The sequence below is a fragment of the Mauremys reevesii genome, linkage group 7 (assembly GCF_016161935.1).
Source record: "Mauremys reevesii isolate NIE-2019 linkage group 7, ASM1616193v1, whole genome shotgun sequence".
In the NCBI taxonomy this organism is placed as follows: domain Eukaryota; kingdom Metazoa; phylum Chordata; order Testudines; family Geoemydidae; genus Mauremys; species Mauremys reevesii.
This window is the reverse complement of record NC_052629.1, coordinates 23,145,147-23,171,612: the sequence shown is the minus strand read 5'-3', so window position 1 is coordinate 23,171,612 and position 26,466 is coordinate 23,145,147. Positions and strand designations below refer to the sequence as shown.

The window sequence follows — 26,466 nt, the reverse complement described above, 5'->3', positions numbered from 1 at the left end:
GGCGGTGGCGGAGTTGACCTTGGAGCCGCGGAGTTCGACCCCGCAGCGTCTGGACAGGTAAGTCAGTCGAACTAAGGTAGTTCGACTTCAGCTACGCTATTCGCGTAGCTGAAGTCGCATACCTTAGTTCGACCCCCCCCCCCCGTAGTGTAGACCAGGCCTTACATACTATCTCTGCCAGCTCATACACTCTCCCCATGCAAAGGCAAAGGAGGGCCAAAATGTAGAAAACTGTGTGGCCCTGAAGCTGCTGGTTTCCTCTGCATTCCATGCCCTTCAGTGGGAATGATTTAGTAGCTCAGGGAAAAGACAGGTGGCAGGGCTTTCCTTTCTCCTGACATCCAGGGGAAAGTTTCACAGAGAACAACAGGGTTTATTAAGAGTTAATGCTGCCCTGACATCCCTGGTAGGACACAGTCAGCATTAACAACTCCCTTGGGAATTTTCCAGTGGATTTTCAGGGAGATGATACCACTGTCTTCATTCTAAACTTATGCAGAAGAGCATTCGGAGGTTATAGGAAGGGAGGCAGGACAATGAGTGGGATCAATTCCACTTCCTCTTGACAGATTTTTTGGGGTGTTTGATTCAGTTTTTTGTTCTTTCATTCCCTTCTATTGCTAAAATCAGGGAGTGGGATCCAACCTCCTCAAACCTTCGCTAATCATTAGAGGCCCCACCTAGCATCACTGGTGGGGGGGAGGAGAGGAATCAATCTAAGTTACGCAACTTCAGCTACGTGAATAACGTAGCTGAAATCGACGTACTTAGACCTACTCACCACGGTGTCGTCACTGCGGTCAGTCGACTGCTGCTGCTCCCCCGTCGATTCCGCCTGCACCTCCTGCGGCGGCGGAGTACAGGAGTTGACGGGAGAGCACTCAGGGATCGATTTATCGTGTCTAGATTAGACACAATAAATCAACCCCCGCTGGATCAATCGCTGCCCACCAATCTGGTAGGTAGTGTAGACATACCCTAGGGATCAACAGCAAAAACTCCAACTTCAGAGGAAAGACACACTGATTGTTATAATCATTACAAGTTCCTCTCTCCCAGTTATCACAAATTAGGTGCCAAAATTCTTAAACAACCAGCAGCGATATGAAATCTGCAAAGTTAAACTCCATCAAAACAACAATGAAGTGCTGCAGAAGAGTTCCTATATTGACAAGAAAAACATGCAACTGTGGTTACTAAAGAATGTTTTAATTAATGATTAATTCTTAGTTAGACAGAAGGATGGAAAAAATAACAGATGCTGCAAAAACAATCAATGCATTTCCACTATCTTATACAGAATTAAGGGAAAGATAAAACATGCATTGAATTTTGTCCTTGGGTATGAGACAGTAAGCCCACTGCACTATGATACAGTTTAAAACTTCATGTTTAAGAATAATCCAAGTTTATGCTTTTACAGTGTCAACATATAAAAAAATAATTACTAAACTTAGAAAAAACTCAATCAGCAAAAATACATTTTCTTCGTCTTGGGAATGAGAATTTAAGAAGGATAAATACAGTGAGATAACATGAGGCATAGAGGAAAGAAAAGGCTCAATCAGAAAGAAATCAGAACATGAGAAACATGGCAAATAAGCAAATAACAAAAATATATTTTTAAACCAAAGAATGTGAATGACTCCTTGATTAGAGCTATTGTATAAATGTGAATGCTAAAAAAACCTTTCCTTAGTCCTTGTATCCATTCCTAAAGGTTCTTGAGAACTTAATGGATTTGGTTGGAACAATAATTTTAAAAATAATAAAGCTATAAGTGTATGACAAAGCAGATAAAAAGGGTCATTAAGCATCATCTTACATTTTCTTTTCTCTCCTTCTACACGCTTGCTCATACCTCGTCTATAAATTCTTTGACTATGAGTATACTAAACATAGTGAGGATACATGCTTACTTTTTTGTGCCAATTTATCCTACAGTTTCAATACACTAACAGGTTCTTCATGAATACTGCTCTATTCTCTCATGGTCCATTCTTAGATTAGATCAGGGGTCCCCAACCTTTGTAGGTCCAGGGACCGGTTTCGTTTGCCGGACCCTCCGCAGGCATGCCTGCGGGAGGTCCAGGTGAGCCGCGGGACGAGCGCTCCCTCCGCAGTTGTGCCTGCGGGAGGTCCACTGGCTCCAGTGGAGCTTCCGCAGGCGTGCCTGCGGAAGCTCCAGCTGAGCCCCGGGAGCAGCGGACCTCCCGCAGGCACGACTGCGGAGGGAGCGCTCGTCCCGCGCCTCAGCTGGACCTCCCGCAGGCATGCCTGCGGAAGCTCCACTGGGTCGGTTCGCGGCCCGGTTTCTAAGAGGCCGCGGACCGGGGGTTGGGGACCCCTGGATTAGATAACTAATCACACAATGGCCTTTTACAAGATGGATAAGCATTACATTCACATGCTGCTTTCCTATGAGGACTCTGAATTAGATTTTGTCTTCTTTTGATCTGAAGGAGTAAGCAGCTGGTAGCACTGCTCTATATTATTTTGAAATATTCCTTTGACATTTAGCTTTCAGAAATTGGATTAACTAGGTCTAATTGGATGTCTACTTAAATTGAATCCTTTGATACCATCATACAATATATTCATCATGGTGAACATATTGCTGTTGATCATATGAAGATTTACATCCAGACTACATGAGGGCAAAACTTACATTGACTCAACTTGCCACACTTGCATCTTAATTTACCACTCCATATTGTCCTTTCTTGCTATGGAGATGAGTACTAGGATGAGGAGGACTTGCTGGAAGAAACAAGCAGTAACTACCCGATAAGGATATATATTAAGCCCATTGTTCTACACAGAAAAAACTTGGTAGATTATTGAAAATTCCTGCATTTAGTGCAATGAATACCCCAATGGAATTTGGTATTTATTTTGGATGTCATCCACTTCATAAAAAATAAATACATAAATAAAAATAAAAAATTAGGCTACATTACATTTATCATTACACATGGCCTACCCGAAATATAAATTTCAGCAGGTTAGCACTATAATGCAACATGATGCTAAAGTTAAAAACTCTACACATACAATAGGAGACATTAGCTTGGAAGAAGAACTTTCTGCAGTTCCTCAACTTGAAATGAAGCCAGGGATAAAGGTGGAGTCAGTAGGTAAGGGAGTCAGGGATAAAGGTGGAGTCATGCTGGAGCTTCCATGAGTGAATGGGATGAATTCTACAGTTGATAAACTTCTCTTTTACTTTACATGGTCAGTAAAGAAACCTTCTATCAATTGGAGCTTCAGCTGATCTGTTTTAGCACTTACAATGACTTCTCTTGAATACCTTTGAAAAGCAATTGACATCGGACACTGATAAAGGTGTTGGCAGGTTTTCAAAACATTTGATGAGAATAAGGAACAGCAAGAGTGCTTACATAAAGCATTGTATTTATAGCTGCACATGCCATGCCAAAGACCAGTTTGTACCCACTCTCCTGAGCACGATGGAAGGTAAAATTTCACTCTGTTAATCTTGGAGATTTCCGTTTCATAAAAGAAACCAAGAAATGGGGGAAAATAATTACACAGATTGTAGCAGACTTGGGAGGGCGGCAACTGAATTGTAGCAGACTTACTGTGAACTCAATGCTGTCTTAAAAGACACTTTTCATGGTAGGCTGGTGTACAAAGTGAGGCAATACAGAAATAGTGTGTATCTGAGCATGGTTTCACATGCCAGAAGCTGTGGAAATTAATGCAAGGAAATCCCAAGTGCTGAATTCATTTACAAAAAGTGCACAAGACAGCAGAATTTTCAAGATAAACCAAAGGTACTCAGGAATATTGCTCATGTGGCACGCTTGCTCAGTGAGAAGCAATGTATTGGTATAAAGGCCTGAAATGCTTTTTATTTATTTATTTGGAAACACAAAGATGAAGTCACCTGCAGGCAGAAGAACATGCCTGTAAGAGACTGGCACTGGCAAATGAGAAAAACAAGTAATGAAGGTATAGCAAGAAAAAAGGCTTTCCATTTCCTAAACTCAGAGCAAGACGACTAAAGAGAGAAGACACCTACCCTCATTATGTAATGGCTTTCCCATAGATCCAGGGGAAGGTGAGCTCCACTTTAAAGGACCTCCAGTTTGGCTGGAAGCAGATATAGGAAATGCATTAATGGTTGTATCAGGATGCAATACATTATAGTCTTTATAGAGCACATCAGGGTACACTCAGTCTTTTCCTGAATGTTGCAGAGTTGTTCTGTGGACATCCATAGGGTTCCTAGGGACTATGCTGGGGATTTGGGTGGTGTAGATTTAACGCCATGGAAAAAACAACATTCCCACTTTTTGTGCTGAAAAATGATTAGCCATCTCAACTGGGTCAGTGTCTTAAAAAGATTTAAAGTTTGCCAGCAATTGCCAGGAAAGCCACAGTTGAAAAGATCTAACTGGTGTGTTACTGAAACATACTTCTGTTTTCGATGAAGAACTGCATAGCAGGAAAAAATCACTGTGGAGCCAATCGTTACACAGTGTAGCCAACCAAAATCATGCAAGTGAAGCATAGCACGCAAAATCTTGATACAACCTAACAGAGGGTTAGTGTTAGAATTCACAAAGAGATGTGAAGTTTTTCAGAGCTCTGCTGAGTATTTGGCTCATGTGATTGTTCGCAATTGTCTTCACCTGGCACCAGCAAGCATCAAAGTGGATACTTCAGTTCCAAAAAACATGAGTCAGTTACATTATTTTCAAGGATTACTCATCAGGCTACAGAACTGAATGATCTTTGTGATCAGACAGATGAAGTATAAATACTGGGCTTGGGCACAGGCATGTTAAAGAGTTTTTTAAAAAGGCTAAGAATTCTTTGATAGCTGTTCTCATGCTGATCCTGATTTGGTATTTCAGTGGGCATGTGATGTGTCCCATAGGAAGGAAAAGACATAACTCACATTATACTGACAGAGGAGGAAAATCCAGTTGGCAAAGGGATACTAGACAAAGCAAAAATAAAAAATGAATAAATTGGATGGGAAGCAGTGGACATGAATATCTGACCTCCTGACAGATCAATCATCCACATCACCTTTGATGGCAACTGGGTGAAATCCTAGTCTTACTGAAGTTGTTAGGAATTTGGCCATTGATTTCCATGGTATAGAAAATTTCAACCTGTATCTGGTTTCCAGAAGAATATAAAAGTGAGATTCTATTTTTAACTGCCCTAGGATGGAGAGGTCACATTATATGGCAACACAGAGACTCGTATAGATTATTTTTGCCATTCAAGCATGGAAAGAATTTTCTAGCTAATATTTTTCGAGTTCAGTGAAGACTCGCCTGTGAAGGCTTCACAAGTAAGAAAAGAGGCAGATTAAATAGCTTTTCAATCTGGTACTGAATGTGAAAACAGCAGGAAAATGAGATTTTATGTAGTATTATTCCAGATGACTATAGCTATTGATTTCATAGAGCTGGCTGAAAATAATCCCAACACAAACAGCTCCCCACCCTGCACCCTTGCAGTATGTCAATGCATACTGGTAAACTTTCAGTGCACAGTAGCAAGGTCCACCTGACAGTTAGTGCACAGCACACTGGAGCACTGCAGATCTACACCCCAATTTGCCAGACTGCAGGTGTTTGTGTAGACATGGTCTGAATGTTTATTTGTCACACTCTGTCTTAGTGCATGTGATCATTATCCACCACAGAGACTGGCCCCAGATACTATGACAGATTACTACTAGTGAGCAGCCGAAGGACCTTTGCTGATGATCGTGGAGTATATGTAACCCACACACCTCCTAGGTAGGGTGTTCTGTCCCATGTACTGGCACTGAGACCACTTAGAGAGAGATATTAATGAGTGCTCTACAACCTTAGCCAACAGCCATATGGCTTTTAGCTCATGCAGTATAGGCTCATGCATTTAGTAGAGGCTCATGCATTTAGCTCCGGAGGTCCCAGGTTCAATCCTGCCCACTGACGACAAGGGTCTGTCAGCGTTACATATACATGACCATGGCTCAGCAAATATTACGGGGTCCTAGCTTTATTACTCATAACTTTTAAGATAACAGCTACTGATTTCATTTCCCACTGGGCAGTGCAAAGTAAGAGAGTATGATATAATTATTTATAAAATAGCATGGTTTTGGAAGGCCACCTCACTAATGCCAACACCGATTTTGGCTCCTCCACCGGCACCTGTTCCAGATGGAGACCCAATCCTGGATGCCTCTACTCAGGTCCGTTCGAAGTTCCCCGTGGCTGGGAACAGCAAACCGTGGCCACTGGGAGCTGCAGAGGGACGTGCAAATGTAAACAAATAGTCTGGCGAACCACCAGCAGATTAGCCTGATGGGCTGCAGGTTGCCCACCACTGGTCTAGATGAATTTACTATAAGGTGGGTGCACAACTAGTTGAGAAAGCATATTCAGAAAGTAGTTATCAATAGTTCACATTCAAGCTGGAAGGGCATATCAAATGGCATACCACAGGGATCTGTCCTGAGTCTGTGCATACCACCAAGCTTAGAGGGATTGCAAGTACTTTGGAGGACAAGATTACAATTCAAAATGTTCTTGACAAACTGGAGAAACTGTCTGAAATAAAGAGGGTGACATTCAATAAGGACAAATGCAAAGCACTACTTAGGAAAGAATGATCAATTGCACAAATACAAAATGGGAAATGACTGCCTAGGAAGGAGTACTGCAGAAAAAGATCTGGGGTTGTGGTGGGTCACAAATTAAATATAAATCAACAAGGTAATACAGTTGCAAAAAAAGTGACCATCAGTCAGGGATGTATTAGCAGGATTGTAGTAAGCAAGACATGAGAAGTAATTCTTCCACTCTTCTCAGCACTGATAAGGCCCCAACTGAAGTACTGTGTCCAATTCTGGGTGCCACACAAGGAAAGATTGAAAAATTGGATTTGTTTAATCTGCAGAAAAGGAGGCTGAGGGAAGGATATGATAACAGTCTTCAAGTACATAAACGGTTGTTATAAAGAGGAGGGTGATAAATTGTTCTCCTGAACCACTGATGACAGAAGAAGTAGGAATGGGCTTAAATTGCAGCAAGGGAGATTTAGGTTATACATTAGGAAAAACTTCATTGATGTAAGGGTAGTTAAGCAGAGGAACAAATTACATAAGGAGGTTGTTGAATCTGTTTTTGGAGGTTCTTAAGAACAGGTTAGACTAACACCTATCAGGGATGGTTCTAGATAATACTTAGTCCTGCCTTAGTGCAGGAGACTGGATTAGATGACCTGGTGAGGTCCCTTCCAGTGTTACACTTCTATGATTATATGTAAAGGAAAAATGCCAAAAGTTACTTTGTGGCCTGAGCTAGATTATATCATTGAAGAGAAAACAAAAGATTGTCCTTGGCATCAGAGTGCAAGAAATATGCCAGAACATACTCCTATACTTGTGGTCACATCTTGGCAATCCAAGGCAGCACATCCATGACAATATTGTTTGTCCTTTAAGAGGACATATTTCTTGGTAGTCACTGATTCTTACTCACTGGCCAGAGATTTATGTGATTACTTCTATCTACTATATGAAGTGCTAAATGGTTATGTTCTGCTGTAACAGCTAGTGATTCACAGGTGAATAGTCTATCTTAATAGTCCACCTTAAAAATTGTCTATGAAAGTAGCTGTCAAATCTGTAATTTCTGCAGAAAAACAAAGAAGGTATTGTTGCTCATCTGCAGCTGTTGCAGTTTTGTCTACATTTAAGTTCCAAACTGACCATCTGTAACATATCTGCTTTCCTACTCACAATTACCACATCAGTGGAGAGGAAAAGTCAAGAAATACCATCACTCTATGTGATGTTATCTGATAAAATATGACCATGCAGATCATTGTTGCTACCACTGTTATATAATTGCAACAAATCTTGTACAAAGTATGTCAAGTAAGGTTTCTATGGAAAGGTTATGATTTGCTGAATATGATTATGCATTTGCATGCATGTATCATTTTTGTATTTGAAGTTATGAGCATTGGGTCTATACCTATATTTCAAATATGTTTGCTCCTGGGGTAATGCCCACAAGGCATTTACCGTGCACATCCAGGAGAGACTATTCAAGTTAAGTGGCTCATCAAGGAACACTTAACTCACAGTGGACCACAGGAGACACCTATCGACACTTAATGGACTTTCCTGCTATGACTAAGCGAAATCATGCATGGACATATGACTGCCCACGTGACCCATCTTGCTACCTGTAATTTTCCACAGTGAGAACAATGGGTTTCCCTTCACTTGAGAGAAGTTATAAAAGGTGCTGAAAACATCTCCATTTTGCTTCTTTCCTGCTCAAATCTCTGGACTATGAACTTGTACTAACGGGAGCATTCTAACCAAAGGACTGAGGACCTCCCAATGGTTTGGAAGCAACCAGAGACTTAACAAGCCAACAGTTGATTCCATCACTGCTATAAGTGTAATCCAGGAAATCTGCCATTATTGTATGTATTTGATTCCTTTAACCAATTTTAACTCTCACCTTTCTTTCTTTCTTTTTATAAATAACCTTCAGATTTTAGATACTAAAGGATTGGCAACAGCGTGATTATTGGTTAAGATCTGAGTTACATAATGACCTGGGTAATGTGGCTGGTCCTTTGGGATCAGAAGAACCCTTTTGTTTGATTAAATTGGTTTTAAATAACCACTCATCTTTAAGTTTAGTGTCTGGGTGTTGAACTCAGGACTGGGATGCCCAAGAAAACTGCTTTTCTGACTTCTTGTTAGCGAGTGTGGTGAAACAGAAGTTTATTTTTGTTGCTGGTTTGGTATATCTTACGGGAGAATAAAGACCAGTTTTGGAGGGAGTCTGCCCTATTTCTCAGCAGTTTGTCTTGAATTTGGTATTCTCAGTTGTAACCCACAAAGGCACGGTGATACACTATAACAAATTTCACCTTAAAAGTGCATAGTATAATTATTAACAGAGCAATAAACAGTTTATCTACTTGCAAACTCTGTCACCTGTGCTCTTCCTATATTAGTGATCCCCCAAATTACAAGTGACAATTCAACAGTAATGAGTAATGACACCAAAATTCTATTACTAAATGAAATGACTATAACTCTATCAGACTAGTGATAAAATTAATCTCAATTATACATTTTTAATAGGTACCTCTCAGACAATTTTCACAAACACTTTTTAAAAAGTCCTGTTTTTAAATGTTGATAACTTATTAAGATATCAATATCCCACTTTTGATGCACAAATTAACAGTGCATAAAACAGACATGTTTGTTCTCAGGTGTGTAAGTGGATGCGTGCCCAAAACACAGGATGTAAGTTCCCAGTTTGAATCCCAAGACTGAAAACCGGGTCCACACTGTATACTGCCCTCTAGTGAAGGCTTCTTGGTCAAACCTATCCTAACAAATACACATGTGGAAACTATGTCTTCTGATAAATGGCATGAAGAAGGAGTAAAAAAGTTTGTCTCAAAGGTAATGAAAGTAAAGTGACCCAAAACCAGGGCTATCGGTAAGATAATTAAGCAAACAGACTCTGCTGTGCACTGTACTTAGTTCAAAGGAAGAAGTTAGACAAGATTTCTTTGCTACATAAACTATGAATTGAACCAAATGTTAGATAACAGACACATTTGTGATGATTGTGTGTTCAGAATGTCTTTACCTTCTGCATTTTAAAAAGCTATTATAAAAGTATGGTAGAGTGTAACATATCAAAAATAGTGTCTAGCTAAACCTCCTTGGGGAAGGAATAAAATTTTATTGCCTGCATTTTGACCTTTACCATTTGGCAATAAAGCCTGTGAAACAACTGTGCTTCATTAATTCTGTTGCCGGTAAAGGAAGTAAGGAGACACAAAATTTCAAAACCTAATAATGTAACACTTCATTGAGGTTTCAACATCCATTGTGAATTTTCTGGTGTCACTAAGTCTACTTCAGGGGAAAAAGGCAGAGCAAGCAAGCAACAGAAAGAAGCAAAATCTAAAGTAATGATTAACTCTGCTACCTAACATTTTCAGCATTAAAATGTTCAAAAATCATGAGTCAGGCCTCCAAAATCACAAGACCAGTTTAAAAATGAGCTTTTTAAAAAAAATATCATTTTTTATTTCTTCTCTTTAATTTCTGTTCTGTGACCCTTTGGGGACTACACTTGAATTATATTTTCCAGCTTTTCTCTGAAGCTATGTGGGCTAGAAACTTTCATTTAAAAAGAAAAAAGAAAAGAAAAGAGGCTTTAAGAAGACAGAAATATTAGGTAGGCACCATGACTTAACTGGCTAAAGCACCTGTCTAGTAAACAGGAGATCCTGGGTTCTACTCCCAGTGGTGCCTTGTTGTATGGCTCTTATTTGGGGGGAGGGAATAGCTCAGTGATTTGAGCATTGGCCTGTTAAAACCAGCATTGTGAGTTCAATCCCTCAGGGGGCCATTTGGAGAACTGGCATAAAAATCTGTCTGGAGATTGGTCCTGCTTGGAGCAGGGGGTTGGACTAGATGACCTCCTGAGGGCCCTTCCATCCCTAATATTCTATGATTACAACATTTGTGATAAACATCACAACAGTTCGGAAAACTCCATTTTTAAATTAAAGAGGCAAAATAATGTTAAAAATGTCAGGCAGACAGCCTCTTGCCCTGTCAAACTCAACACAATTTACAGAGCCAACAATGTAGAGGTGTTAGCAAAGAAATGAGAAAACGTGTGTCTGTGTGCGTGCGCACATTACAAAGTGGGTGAAAAAAACATGTGCCGTATGGATGTGAGAATTTTGCCAGGTCTTTGCCTTGCCAGTTGAAGGATCCCCAGGACATTTTATGAAGAGCAGTCAAATTAAGTGCCAACCACACACACTAAGCTCAATTCAAACACTGTCAGCATGCAACTGTGAGTGGGCAACACATCAAAAATGTGAGTAAACTGCTGCACCGCATGTGTAGTGCCAATAAACCAGGTAAGGAAAAGGGGCATTCCTTTATATATTAAAAGAAAATGTAAAGAGAGTTCTACGTTCAATAACAGTCTTCACTCAACAGTCATCTTTATGAGGCAAAAATCTCCAAAATCTAATAAAAACAATTAGGATATTGGGTTTTTTCACAAGGAGTAGGATTTCTCAGATGAAAAAAATGCAGTGATGTAGAATTAAGCTTTTGGTGAGTTCAGTATATGCTGAAGGAACATTTTTCTCATTTCTTTCTTCTAGGTGTCATAAAAAAGAAAAAAAAATGTCTGTTGAAAGAAACTAAAATTTATTACCCTGAGCTATTCAGAAGGACATTAATTTCTTCTTCAAGGAGCTTCATTTTACAACCCAACCCATTACAGAGATGTCAGACTTACTGTCGACTGATCCTCAAATTTAGCACTGTCCAAGTGACTTGCGTTGCAATAATTAGCTATGCATTTACTCAGCATAAGCAACCAGCAAACAAGCAACACTCTTTCAAGAGACCTCTTCATTTAAGAACTGTACCACAAATAAAAAGAAGTCAAGAGCTCAATTTGCTGCATGTGCATTCTTTGGAAGTCGATTGGAAATATTCTGGGGGCTGAATAATTTAATTCAGTCACAAAAGCATACATCGGTTTTAAAAAGACAGTGTGTACAACTGTCATTTTTTTCACATATAAACAAACAGTCTTGTTTTAAAAGTCCTCAGCAATACCGCAGGATAGGTTTAAAAAGGGATACATTGAAACAAAGGAAAAATCCATATTTAATGTAACTGTTCACTGAATTGCACCTAGCAGAAATGATTGCTTGATGTATGTAGCAACCTATGTAATAAAACGAGTTTCTGAAGGGTAGAAACAATATCAGATTAATTTTCACAAATTAGAGATAATCATTTTATATGTGAGGGATGAGTGAAGCAAAGCACCAAACTAAACTAATGAAAGGTGTTTTTTATTTGAGACCAGTCAAAGCTTAATGGGGTGTCTTTAAGGTACCACCGGAGTCCTTGTTCTTTTTGTGGATACAGACTAACAGGACTACCCCTGATACCTAATAATCCAGTTACCCTTTCCTTCACTGGAGGTTAGTCAAATGCTTAGCCTCACTTCTCTTTCTTTGCAAGGGGGCTAATGATGTAGGCAGAGTAATGCTTACTCTTCACAAATTAGGTAAATGCTACCCAGTTGGGGACTAATGGTTCCAGATTTGCCAGTGGCTACTTCTTGAGGTTATCATTTTCAGATATCAGTCATGGTACATGCGTTCAAGGATGGTGTACAGTACAGTAATAGGGCTATTTTTGAAATATGCACACTGTACTAAAAACACTGGTCTACAATTTTTGAGAAGTCGTCTGCTTCAGAGATAAAATGTGCTATTTATTATGTATTTTGATGTGCTGAATTCAAATATGACAATTAAAACAATTGATTGGCCACTGTTTCTAAGTTATTTAAGTTTTTACATTTTATGCCTATGTATATTGTGTAGATAGTAGAGTTTTAATCATAAATTGTAAACCTAGGTCTTTTCATGTGTTTATGGTTGCTTTACATGATAATATTTCACCTGTCCTGTTTATGTAACACTTTAAAAATCAGCAAAAGGGTTATATAACTGAAATTTATTATGAAACAAAAGGCAAAAAACTATTATGTACGTAGTAGTCCTATTCAGTGTCTACTCAGCGCTTCTTGGCTTGTCTCTTGTATTCATTAAATGGAGCATCTCTTGTCACTGTTCAGCAATAGTCTGCAAGCATTGATGAGCTCCATTTGCCCTGATAGCGTTTCTCCATTGTTGCAATGTCCTGGTGAAATTGCTCGCCATGCTCGTCACTCACTGCTCCATAGTTCGGTGGAAAAAAATCTAGATGAGAGTGCAAAAAATGTATCTTTAGTGACATGTTGCAACCAAGGCTTTTGTATGCCTTGAGGAGGTTTTCCACCAACAACCTGTAGTTGTCTGCCTTGTTGTTTCCGAGAAAATTTATTGCCACTAACTGGAAGGCTTTCCATGCCGTCTTTTCCTTGCCACGCAGCGCATGGTCAAATGCATCATCTCGAAGAAGTTCATGAATCTGAGGACCAACAAAGACACCTTCCTTTATCTTAGCTTCACTTAACCTTGGAAATTTTCCACGGAGGTACTTGAAAGCTGCTTGCATTTTGTCAATGGCCTTGACAAAGTTCTTCATCAGACCCAGCTTGATGTGTAAGGGTGGTAACAAAATCTTCCTTGATTCAACAAGTGGTGGATGCTGAACACTTTTCCTCCCAGGCTCCAATGACTGTCAGAGTGGCCAATCTTTCTTGATGTAGTGGGAATCTCTTGCACGACTATCTCATTCGCAGAGAAAACAGCAGTACTTTGTGTATCCAGTCTGCAGACCAAGCAAGAGAGCAACAACCTTCAAATCACCGCAAAGCTGCCACTGATGTTGGTCATAGTTTATGCACCTCAAAAGTTGTGTCATGTTGTCATAGGTTTCCTTCATATGGACTGCATGACCAACTGGAATTGATGGCAAAACATTGCCATTATGCAGTAAAACAAACAGCTTTAAGACTCGTCTTCGATGAATCAATGAACAGTCTCCACTCATCTGGATCGTGAACGATGTTGAGGGCTGCCATCACACCATCGATGTTGTTGCAGGCTACAAGATCACCTTCCATGAAGAAGAATGGGACAAGATCCTTTTGACGGTCACGGAACATAGAAACCCTATCACCACCTGCCAGGAGATTCCACTGCTGTAGTCTGGAGCCAACAGCTCTGCCTTACTCTTGAGTAGTTCCAAATCTCTGACAAGGTCATTCAGTTCACCTTGTGTTATGAGGTGTGGTTCAGAGGAGGAGGATGGGAGAAAATGTGGGTCCTGTGACACTGATGGTTCAGAATCAGAAGTTTCATCCTCTTCCTCTTCCTCGTCTGACTCAAGTGAGAATGATTCTGGTGCATCAGGAACCGGCAGTCCTTCTCCGTGGGGTACTGGGCGTATAGCTGATGGAATGTTTGGATAATGCACAGTCCACTTTTTCTTCTTTGACACACCTTTCCCAACTGGAGGCACCATGCAGAAGTAACAATTGCTGGTATGATCTGTTGGCTCTCTCCAAATCATTGGCACTGCAAAAGGCATAGATTTCCTTTTCCTGTTCAACCACTGGCGAAGATTTGTTGCACAAGTGTTGCAGCATATGTGTGGGGCCCACCTCTTGTCCTGATCTCCAATTTTGCAGCCAAAATAAAGGTGATAGGCTTTCTTAACCATAGTGGTTATACTGTGCTTTTGTGATGCAAAAGTCACTTCACCACAAACATAGCAGAAGTTATCTGCACTGTTCACACAAGTACGAGGCATCTCTGCTCACTTTGGCTAAATAGAAATGTGTTCCTTTGCAAAATCAAACACTGACAAATAAGAGAGCACGACACTGTATGATTTCTAGAGCTGATATAGGGCAATTTGTTCAGCAGAGTGATGTAAGCTTCGTTATGATTGCATCATCCATGACTTCTAGGAATAACATGATGCAATTCATATCATGTATGACGCAATACCAGCTTCAGATTGCATCATTCATTGTTTTGCCTAAAAAACAAGTATTGTCCAAACCCAGTCATAGATTTATTCATAGATCCAGTCAAAGATGTATTTTAGTCATTTCTGGTTTAAATTGAGATCCCTTCCCTTTATAACTCACTTATCCTCCGCTATTCCCAAGTCAAGGGTCGTATATACTGACCCAATAGCATAACTTGAAAACTAGAGCCAATCAACAATTTTAAGCATCATTTTTGTTCTCAGTGACCCAGAATTAGAAAAGTTTGACTACATTTATTTCAGAAGCATTTTTCCTGTAGAGCAGTGAAATAGGCATCAACTTGTTAGAGGGCTTTCCCTTCACCCTCCCACCCTCCCGCTGCCAAAAACAATGAGGAGTCCTTGTGGCACCTTAGAGACTAACAAAGACCAAACCATGCCTCACCCACATTTCTGTAATTCAACAAAAAACAGCATTGTTCCTGGGTTTCTTTTGATTGTACCCTGCTACTTTTAAAGATGATTTGGGCAAATAACAGAGTTGGAAAAAAATTAGATTGAGTCAAACAAAGTTTTGAAAAATCAGAATGTTTTGTTTTGATTTTGGACATTTTTAAATGTTTTTAAATTTAAAGAAATTTTGAAACAAAAAGTCATTTCAAACTAAAAAAATTAAAATGTTTTGTTTTAAAAAAAATTTCTAAACAATTTGACAAAATCAACATGAATTCACGAAACATTATGGTTTTCCCCAAATTTACATTTTTCACTGAAAAAAGTTTTATTCAAAAAAGTTTACCCAGTTCTACTTTTAAGGCCACCGCAGCTCTCATTTTGGAGCAATGAAATAGGGATTTAAAAAAATCTATCTATATATATCTATATCTATATCTATCTCCACGCAGTGAAGACCAAACCATGCATTAACAAGTTCATGTCACCAGCATGATATCCTGACTCAGTACATTTTGCTGTGTAGATGGGACTAACAACTCTAAAGCTATTTCCTTTTCCATGCCCATTTAAACCTGGGACTCTCTGCTAGGACTCCCAGTATGGGTGCTATTTGCAGCTGTATCTTATCTGAAGTATGCCTCTGAACTGAAGGAGTGAGATAAACAATTAGTGTTATGTGAGCCCTTGTCTACACTGTGGGGGGGAGATCGATCTAAGTTACACAACTTCAGCTAGGTGAATAACATAGCTGAAGTTGATACACTTAGATCTACTTACCGCGGTATGTCGACAGGAGACGCTCTCCCATCAACTCCCCTTGCGTTCTCGTTCAGGTGGAGTACAGGTATTGACGAGAGAGAGAGAGATCGGCAGTTGATTTAGCGGGTCTTCACTAGACCCGCTAAATCAACACCGATGCACCAATCACAGCACGTCAATCTCCCACTAAGTGTAGGTAAGCTCTAAGTCAACCCAAACAACCATACAATGATGACTACAGTAGGTACTGCTGACCTTAGGGCTTAGGCAGAATCAAACCAGTCAACAGAAGTGAAAGACTTCATATTCTATTACCAGTCTCATGAGCTAATCAGACACTTTTAAATAAGTATTCTTGGAAAGGTTAACAAATAGACTTTTTTCATGTAAGTTTCAACAAGAGAACATTACTTCCTCTTCAAGCTTCTACTAGTGCCTTTGGCACACATTTTAAGGGCTTCAGCTTTTGGATTGTACAATGAGATGAAAATCTGTTTGAAGGCAGTGAGGGAAAAAGAGCTTCATCATAAGCTTTTTGGCAGAACAGATATTTAAATTGCCTTAGCACAGCACTACTAACATCAAGGAGCTTCAGAATTTCATTTTTATCACACAACCTAGATATTTGGACATTCTAATTTACAGCCTGATTCCTCGGGGAATTTTTAAAGGTTGCGTGACAGGCACCTAGAGCAGAGGAAATTATATACAGATAATGAATTAAAACTTTAAGATGAAAGAAAAAGTTATAAATTATCACCTTCAACACTTACTGAACCAAGAACAAGTCACAGTAGTCTATAATAGCAACCAGTTACAACTCCTTTCCCCATTGTTAGTGATGGAAAATGAGCATCAGTGGGATTGCATAACCATGGACAAAGAAAGAATATAGCTAGCTCAGTATAAATGTTCCTCTGAAACTGAGGAAGTTGTTAGTAACTGCACCTGTATTCCCCCTCTGTGGTCCCCTAAGGACACTCACTTAAGGTCCCTGGCTCCCAGGTGTCATGTCTTTTGGGTAGAGATCCATCTCTCTCTCCTGCCAGACCAGGAGTTTTCAGGCTGCACAGCTCCCTGATTTACTCTGTGATATTCCCAGCAAGCCAGACTGCCTAAATGGACCAGCATCTGCACTTGGATTCCTCTCTAGAGGCTATGAACACAGTAATTGCCCACAGTTGCAAGTTACCTCACAGCTCCTTCCAACCGAGCACATTTATTTTTAAGATGAAAACATTACAGAGAAAATGTATTAAAAACGAGAAAAGAACCTACACACACGCGAAAAAGCTTACCAGAGGTTATCTCAACTACAACCTCAGGCTCTGGTAGGTGTCAGTCCTTCCAACCCTTCCACAAGGATTCTCTCTCTCACCCCCACCCTCTGCCCCCTCAACAAAAAGTCCTGACCATTTGTTGGTTCAGAAAAAAGGCCCCGAGTCAGTTTAGACTCAGACTATTTGTCCAGAAGTCCTTCCTTTGTCTACCGGTCTCTGGATACTCCAGTTTGAACTAGTATATATGAGCCTCGGTGGGGGTGAGGTGGAGGAGTTACAGCCTGGCTGAGTTGCCTTAATGACCACACACAGTTTTTAGTTCCTGAAGGAGCTTTGGTAGCCTTCTCCCATCAAGCAGAACACAATCATACACAAAACCATTCATTTAAAACAATGGACCCCAAAGACACCGCAATGCGTTGCAATCTCTGTCACATTTTACATACAATCCTGGCCCACAATAATACATAAACTTAATACAATAAGGTCTTCCAAGGAAATTGCAGGACATTGCCATATCTGCTAGCTGAGTATAAATGTCACCAATAACTGGTTAGTTTACCCCTTAGGGAAACAATATGCAATTTGTGATCCCACATGCACCTCTTGTGGAATTTCACACAGTTGATCAGGATTCATCTCACTCTGCCTGATGTCAAGCCCAGCAAGCAGAGCGTCAATAAGAGAAGCATAGCCCTGACTGCCCTAATACATCAGACAGCAGAGTGTTAGTATCCACATTGAGCAAACGGACCAGTGTCATCGGGATCCTTTCTTCACAACAGTAAGTACGGCAGAGAGACTGTATTGAACAGTGTTACATGGAGAAACAAAAACTTGTTCGTATTTTTGCACAACATTTCCCATTTTTATGCTGACTTTATTATTCTGATGTCTATGAAAGTAAAATGCCACTTTTGATTTAAAAATAAATATCAGCAGTGCAATACATTTTTGACCAGGACAGGAAAAATAGCCTTTTTAAAGGAGTGTGTGGATTTCCTGGAGGAGTTGAAGGACAGCTATAGGTGAAGTTTACTTCAGTGTTTGCCTTATTGAATGGTGGCAATCCTACTGCCACATATGTACCACACTGACCGTATGTCTGATGCCAAGGGCCCAGGAAGAGGGAGAACCTAGTCAATCACCCACTTAATCATCTTCCTAGTTTATCAAGTGACCTTTGAAAACTGCACGTGAACAGTGTGGAGCCAATGTGACTTAAGCTAATGAGAAAAAGGTGCTTTTATTCCTGAATAGGAGCGTCCACACGGGGGATTATACCAAAATAATTATTCTGGAAAGCTTGTTTCTCTCACCAGCAGAAGCTGGTTCAATAAACGATATTACCTTACTCCCTTCAGGGGTGAAAGTAACTTAAAGGACATACTGGTATGCTGGAGTCCTGAGTGGGGATGTGGCCTCAATTGGAAGAGGCAGGGCATTTCAAGATTTAAAGGCCCTGGGGCTCTGGCTGTGAGCTCCAGGGCCTTTAAATCACCCCGGTGCTTCTAGCTGCAGAGGCGGCTGGGAGTCCTGGGGCTCAGAGGCAAATTAAAGGGCTCCAGCTGCCGCAGAGCTCTGGGCCTGCATTGGCAGGAGCACTGGGCCCTTTAAATCCCCGCACGAGCCCAGCTGCAGGAGCCCCGGGAATCCGACAGCGATTTAAAGGGCCAGAGGCTCCTGCTGCTGCAGGGAGCCCTGGGCCCTTTAAAGCGCCGCTGGAACTCCAGCAGCCGGGCTTGGGTGACACTTTAAAGGGCCCGGGGCTCCGCGCAGGGGCTGGAGCACTGGGCCCTTTAAATCACCGCCCGAGCCTGGCTACCGGAACTCCAGCGGTGATTTAAAGGGCCTGAGGCTCCCCACAGCAGCTGGAGCCCTGGGCCCTTTAAATCACCGCGGGAGAAGCAGGTCCAGTCCGGCACGGCGTACCAGCTCTTGCCGGTACGCCATACCAGACAGTAGTGGCTTGCTTTCACATCTGTCTCCCTTGTCTCTCTATTCTGATAAACTTCCAAGTGTAGATAAATACTAAATTACCTTCCTTTAGGGTTTTAACTGGATATATTTAAAATTTTCACATTTTAAGTTAAATTGCTTTTCTTAAGCAATTAGCTTTATTATTAAGATCATATTTCATTTTTGTTGTCTCCATTGTTACAATGTCCATTTATTAAGAAAAATGCATCCCCTACAGAAACAGCCCACTAATAATATGCTGGATTTACCATCTGACAAAATCTGCTAAAAGCTGATTCTGGCTATGCAATTTTCACTCGTGTATATGCTATTATTATTGCTTGAAGAGCAAAAATATAAAACATTAAATCAAACCCTTGTTTCTTTCTTTGCTATTTAATAATTATTGGGTAAAGTCCGAATGAGTCAGTACTGAAAATAATTTATAGGAGATCACTAAAGAAGACTATGTCTATGAAAGTATGAAAGAGCATGTTTCACACAGTATCTTACCTGAACTCTTTTGTGTAACAAGTGCTAGGCCTTATTTTATGTCTACAATGACCGTCACTAAATCCAACTTTTATAAAGACGTATGATAGGATATTTTAAATGTACAGCACCTTATAGTGTTTGACAAAGTAATCGCATGCCACTCTACCATTCTGGACCCCAACCCTGCAATCATTTTCACACAGGTAGACCTTTGGTGCCAAGTGGAACCCCACTGACTTTAAATGAGTCTCCACGCAGGTGCAGGGGTCTGCCGATGAGGAGCTAACTTCAAATTAGGGCCTAAACAAAACTAATATTCATACTGCATCAGTGTACTGAAGTCTTCAAAGCTGTGACATCTCCCAAATCCTGAACTTTTCTGCCCTAATTTCTCTAACCAATCAAGCTTCAGGAACTTCTAATTCCATTGATTTATTGGTAAACTACAGAAAGCATCTTAGAACTAATTTGCTGAAGCAGATCATTTCCTAAAGACTGTAAACATGCTTGGCCTGCATCCAGTGCACTCTGAGTGATGTATAATTCCTAAAGTAGTTGCATTTTTATTCTGACCTTACAGCTTTTCCCATTCCTGCTTTAGATCTGAATTGCTGTGACAGACTATTCTAACTTCACCACCACTCTGTCTGTAACAAGGAAAAATTTCACAATGAGAGTCTGATTATCTACTTTTTTTTTCTTAAAGGAACAATTGACCAAAATCAAAATTTTTAATGATTTTGAGTGGCATTAACCCACTAACTGTAAATGCAGAATTTAAAGTCTGAAGGTTAAGTAGTTGAAATCTTAAGAAGCAGCTCATCATAACTGCAATGTTTCATCATTAAGCCCATTTGTATTTTTACTAAATTTTAAAACCATTACACTCCAACATGAGGTTTTCTACATCACCTCTATGCAATTCATACAATAGCCACTCTAAAGCTATGAACCCTTTGCTTTTTGCGTAATTATGCTTCCTTACCTTGTCAGATTTCATCAAAATACCATTTTTTCTTCTTAGTCTTGCTCTTGAGTGTAGAGTCTAGCTTATTTCCTTGGTGTAATGGCTGAGTGATAAAAATTCTCTCTCTCCATAGTCTGGATTCTGAGTATTGTGGATCAGCATTTTAATATGATATTTTTGAAGGGCTACCCAAATTCCACCTTTTTAGATATTCTTTTATTCCATGACAAGAACCCAGTTTCAAATTATAAAAAAAAATTGCAGTTATTTCCCATGTCTAATAGTTTTGATTTCAGAGTCTAAATCAGGCATGCAAGAACATGCATCCGTTTAAAAACTGAAATGGCCTACATGCAGGGGGAAAAAAAAAAAGAATTGTGAAACACCAAATTAGCACAGAATCTCTTAAAACAAATCTATACTCCTTTTCTCTCTTTAGTAGGGCCAATACCTAAATTTCAGTATCATAGTGAGTTATCAGCCATTGTAATAGAATACTTAGGGAAAAAATACGCATTGTAATATACTGTATCACTGAGATCTGCAAGCAAACATATAATCACACTTTAAATTTTGTGTGTGAATTTGGTAAAATCCCATAGCTCATTTTTGAGCACATAGAGCCCCCCTGAGTGAGTTAAGCAACATAATTTCAAATGAAAGCAAGTAAAAGCATTGGTTTTCTTTTTTAGCGTGGAATATTAAGTAAGATCTTCAAATCTTTTTTATACTTTCTGCCTTCTTATCATATGACTGTCACCTGTACTTACAAGAGCTGAATAAAATCCTAAATGTGAGCATGCTAATAAATAATACTTTGACCTTAATTTCTACCTTCCATCCGAAAATTTTAAAAAGCTATAGAAACAATGAATTCTAGATTTAACAAAACTGTGAACCAGAAAAACACGTTTTCCCCCATTTTATAAGTGAGTAGATTCAGTAACAACGAGATTGTGACTTGTCCAAAGTCACAAGGAAGTCTATGACTCAGTCAGTAATATAACTCAGTGGCTCTCAATCTTTCCAGACTACTGTACCCCCCTTCAGGAGTCTGATCTGTCTTGCGTACCCCCAAGTTTCACCTCACTTAAAAACCACTTGCTTACAAATCAGACATAAAAATAAAAAATTGTCACAGTACACTATTACTGAAAAATTGCTTACTTTCTCATTTTTACCATAAAATTATAAAATAAACCAAATAGAATATATATATTGTACTTAAATTTCAGTGTATAATATAGAGAGCAGTATAAAGAAGTCGAATTAAATTTTAGTTTGTGCTAATTTCACCACTGCATTTTATGTAGCCTTTTGTAAAACTAGGCAAATATCTAGATGAGTTGATGTACCCCTTGGAAGACATCTGTATACCCCCAAGGGTACTTGTACCCCTGGTTGAGAACCGGTGATGCATCTAATGGTTTATCACTCTGTTTTATGCCTTCACAACAGACCATGTTGTAATGCTGCAGACCTGTCATACTCAATGTTGTGAAAACACATTGAGTCAAAATGTACACAACTGGCTCCATCCTACTTAACTCATAAGAGTTATGTCTAGACACACTTATCCAAGAACAGAGTTTGACCCATTTTATTCTGAGTTGCGATTAATATATTTGGAAATTCATTATGGTGATGATGGAACAAAAAATGTGTACAACTCTAAATGTATTAGGTCTTGATTAGCTATTGACTGACACATGCTAGAGATACAATTTTTACATTCTGGTTTCACATCTAGTCATATACCGGGTTATTTTAATGAAGCTTTAAGTACACATTATCCTATACTCTTTAATCTAATTTTAGGTAAAGACCCCAACCCCGAGGAGCCTTAGGAGAGTCATCAGCGACCCCCACAGTGAGCCAACTAGGCCTGTCAGACTCAAATAGTCAAAGTAAAGTCTTCAGACAGCTAACTAGTCTATTGAACTTCAGAGACAGTCAGGAATGGTCCCCAAGGACTGGCCATCTAAGGCTAAGAGCTGGTGAAGAGTGTTCAGTGTGCATATAAGCTTGTGGGAATTGAGGGGGCATCCCAAACCTTACTGGAGATTCTCTGCTTCTGCAGACTTCAGGAAAAGGAGAATGGCTCCATCGTCTCCTCTTCCCTAAGCCCCCTTCACATCTACAACATGGAGGGAGAAGGGGGAAAGGGAGAGACAAAGAAATTTGTATTGGAGAAAAGTCAGCTTCTATTACATAAAGACAAAAGAAAAGAGGAACTAATGTTAGATAACAGTAAATATTCTTCAATGTGCCTTTTAAAAAGTGCTGTCTCCTGAAAACTTTTTTTTAAATCAGGCTTGATAAACACAACAGTTTCAAATTAATTTAGTTTTACAGTAGTTTTATTCCCATTTAACTATCACTTCTTCCCTCAGCTTTCTAGTAAAGCTAACGCAGCAGTAGAGGCTAGTACAAATACAGCTGTCTTCAGCACTGTATTCTATCAAGTATACCTCTCCTCCTTACACTAGCTAGTTTGCAACACTGACCGCACCGCGCCTAAAGTGGGGTGGATATGTTGTCCAGGCTTGCCGGAGGAAGGCAGCAGTGCTTTAAGATGGTAGGGGGGAACAAGGTCAGAAACTGCTGCAAGAAGTTGGTGTTGGTCAGCTTTGCAGCACTGACTCATCCCCCCTGTGAATGTAAGGGTGGAAAGCTTTAAAAGTGCAAGCTCTGGCATTGGACACCTCTTTCTCCACACAGCAAGCAAGGCAGCACCCACTCTCCATCCCCCTGAGGTGTGATTATCAGGTCGGGTTTGAACCTGCTGTGGGCATTGCACTAGTCAATCCTTTTAGGGAGGCAGGGAAGGTATTTTTACCTCACCACAATACTGGCTTTGGTGGAGTGGGGTTTTTTCCATCTTCCCCACAGCGGGTGTCAGGAAAGACCTATTATGGTAAGCACAAAAGGTGTGGTAGGCTATATGTCGCAACTTATTTGGTAAGTGTGGGGGCAGATGTCCAGTGCATAGGGAAGGCATCCAGTGACCAGATAAATGGCCTGGTAAAGACTTAAAAAGGAGGTGCTGGTTAAAGGAACAGAACAGGGGTGGGCTGGTTCAGGGCTCCCATGATTGGTATGGCAGGGAGCCAACCCCCCTTTCTTATAGCCCACCTTAACCCTCCTACAAGGGGGGTGGATGGTAAGGCCCCAGCAACAGATGTGCTAGAGGGACCTGGATGGAAAAAGAGGGGGAGTGGTGGAAGCCCCCCAGGTAATTATGGGATAAACATGGAGTTGCCTGCACTGTACACTTATCTGACAGGTAGTCTCAGACATCTAATAATAAAGTTGCAGCCTAATTAAATCCATATCAAGTGTCTCCTGTCCTCCTTTTGGTACAGCTAGACAACGGCTATAAAACAGCTAAACAAAGTCATGTCTCTGTTCATAATGGAGTAAGGAGATCACGAAAGAGCTCTTTTGTCACCTATTCTATGTCCTATATATGAATAGAGAAACTCACATCATAATGGTTCATTTTTCCTGCAGCTGAACTATATTGAACAAAATCTGATGTTCCTGAAGAATTAGAATTGATTTATTTCTAGCCAACAGAAGCAATTATTTTTACTGTCTTTTTTTATTTAAATGAGTTCTTAAAACTTCCACTCCCCTTCTATCCCTCCCCCACAGCCCACTATTATTCAGATGGCTACACCCAAAGAATTAATCTTGTGAGATGGCAATAAAGATTTTGAATATGATCTGGGTTATGCACAGATCTTAAAATGGCCTGAGTGAAATGCCTTTGCAGATCTACCCAAATTAAAGACTGTCCTCTAAGAAGGGTTACCAGGTGTCCAGTTTTCAACCAGAACACCCAGTTGAAAAGGGACCCCGGCGGCTCCAGTCAGCACTACTGACCTGCTGTGCCACCAGCTTTTAACTGCCTGGACTAGCAGGCTCCCTGCCCAGCTCCGTGCAGCTCCCGGGAAGCGGCCGACATGTCCCTCCAGCTCAGGGCACCACAGCCAATGGGAGCTTCAGGGGGCAGCACCTGCAGCCAGGGGCAGCGTGCGGAGCCCCCGTGGCCACCACTCCACCTCAGAGCTAGACATGCCAGCCACTTCCCGGGAGCCGCCTGATTTAAGCACCACCTGGAGCCCACACCCCAAACCCCATCCCGTGTCCCAACCCCCATCCCAACCCTGAGTCCCCCCCTGCACTCCAAACCCCCCCAGCCCAGGGCCTGCTTCTATACCCCAAACCCATCTCTGGCCCCACCCTAGAGCCCATACCCACAGCCAGAGCTCTCACACCCCCCACCCCTGCCCCAGCCCTGAGCCCCCTCCCACACCGAAACTCCCGCCCAGAGCCACATCTTCGCTCCTCCGCCTCCCTCCCCGAAAGTCCTAAGCGATGCTAAACAGCTGTTTGGCCAGGGGCACTTCCCAACCACAGTACAGTACTGTACAGTATATAATGTGTTTCGTCTGCCCCAAAAAATTTCCTTGGAACCTAACCCCCAGCATTTACATTAAATCTTATGGGAAATTTGGATTAGTTTAACATCGTTTCACTTAAAGTTGCATTTTTCAGGAACATAACTACAACTTTAAGTGAGGAGTTACTGTAATTGTGATGTGTTTTTAATTTCTCTTTAATTTCATTTTTCTTTTCATTTGTGACTGTTCAATCTTGAATAATGTTCATGTTTCAACACCAATCTAACATTGATACAAATGGTGGTAATAATAACTCTTTTAGTACATCATTTCATTGTGTTCTGCATTTTTATCAGCTAAAATAATTCAGTTAAGTAATTTGTTTTTGTAATGAAGCATAAATATCTAAAACTAACCCTATTTGAGAGTATAAGTATTACTTGTTTTTGTTTTAATAAATTAAAGCTTTAAAATATCTGACCATTCTGACATTATTTGACCAATATCTGACTAGTTAATTGACAGATTATTTTTGGACCAGTGAAATGTTGAACCTGATTCATGCTAACAGTCCATTAACTTCAATGGAACTACTCACAAGAGTAGTGATTTGTAGGATTTGGCCAGCCACCAAAAGAGATATTAATATTAATAATAAAATTCCTTTAGTGCTTTATTTTAAAATAATTTTTGATGCAGAGGTATTTAAATGCAAAAAACAGTCAAAATACATAGCTATATGCTGCTTCATATTAATTCTTCTGTATCCAGGTATATTAGCATTAGGAGTAATCAGAGACAGAAAATCAAATCCTATCAAAATATAAAAAGATACCACCGGATTATGGTCCTCAAATAAATGTTAATACTATATATGTACTGTTCCATGTTCTTTTTCAGTACTAGAACATTCACTTAACAGTGTACAGGTATTAGCATTCACTTATCAGCACTGTCCCGGGGTAGACAAGCCGCAGCCTGTGGACCAAATGTGGCTAACAGCATTCTATGATACATCCATAGACTGACCTCATATGTAATAGGGATGTGTGGCCCACAGACGGCATAGGTCTCAAAACACCTTACACTTGGACCTATAACAGATGACATCCACTCCATTTTATGTCAAGTATCTGTAGCTGTTTCTTGGCAAATTCACATTGTGGTCCCCATTTATGCAAAATGTGGACGTAGGTTTGCTTTACAGTTGAGAAATAGCATGGAAATACTATACAACTCTAGCCACTAGAAGAAAATCCAAAGTACTTATACTTAGGCTTGGCAGAATTTGATTTTTTAAAATATATAATTTTGACAGATATCAATGTTTATTTTGAAGCATTTTTTTCAATTTTTATCAATTTATTTTTTCACAATTACAGGAAATTATGGGAGTCAGACAATTATTTAATGACAGTAGATATTGAGATTCAAAAATTAAAGCTTTATGAATGGTTAAAACACAAAACATCACATCAAAATATACAAAATAAATAGCCTTAAAGCTGCAAATCATACCTGTTTTTACTATTCACCTCCTACTCCATTTATCACAAGCCTAATTTATTCACCAGATTTTGACTCAAGCTGTCAAGCAGCATTTTCCTTACTTTGCCTCTGTAC

At 40.1% G+C, this 26,466-nt stretch overlaps 1 protein-coding gene across 8 annotated transcripts in view; it reads right to left on the bottom strand.

The window, feature by feature from the left end:
- The window catches only part of PTPRE (protein tyrosine phosphatase receptor type E), a 221,866-nt gene that overhangs the window by 90,762 nt on the left and 104,638 nt on the right, over positions 1-26,466 (bottom strand). Inside the window, exon 1 of one of the 8 annotated variants that reach the window (XM_039547444.1) lies at positions 22,488-22,553. The exons of 6 other annotated variants lie outside the window; for them this stretch is intronic. The gene's annotated coding sequence lies outside the window, so the exon portion shown is untranslated. Of the gene's footprint in view, positions 1-22,487; positions 22,554-26,466 lie in introns of those variants that run through there. One more of the 8 variants, XM_039547446.1, reaches the window with a different exon arrangement.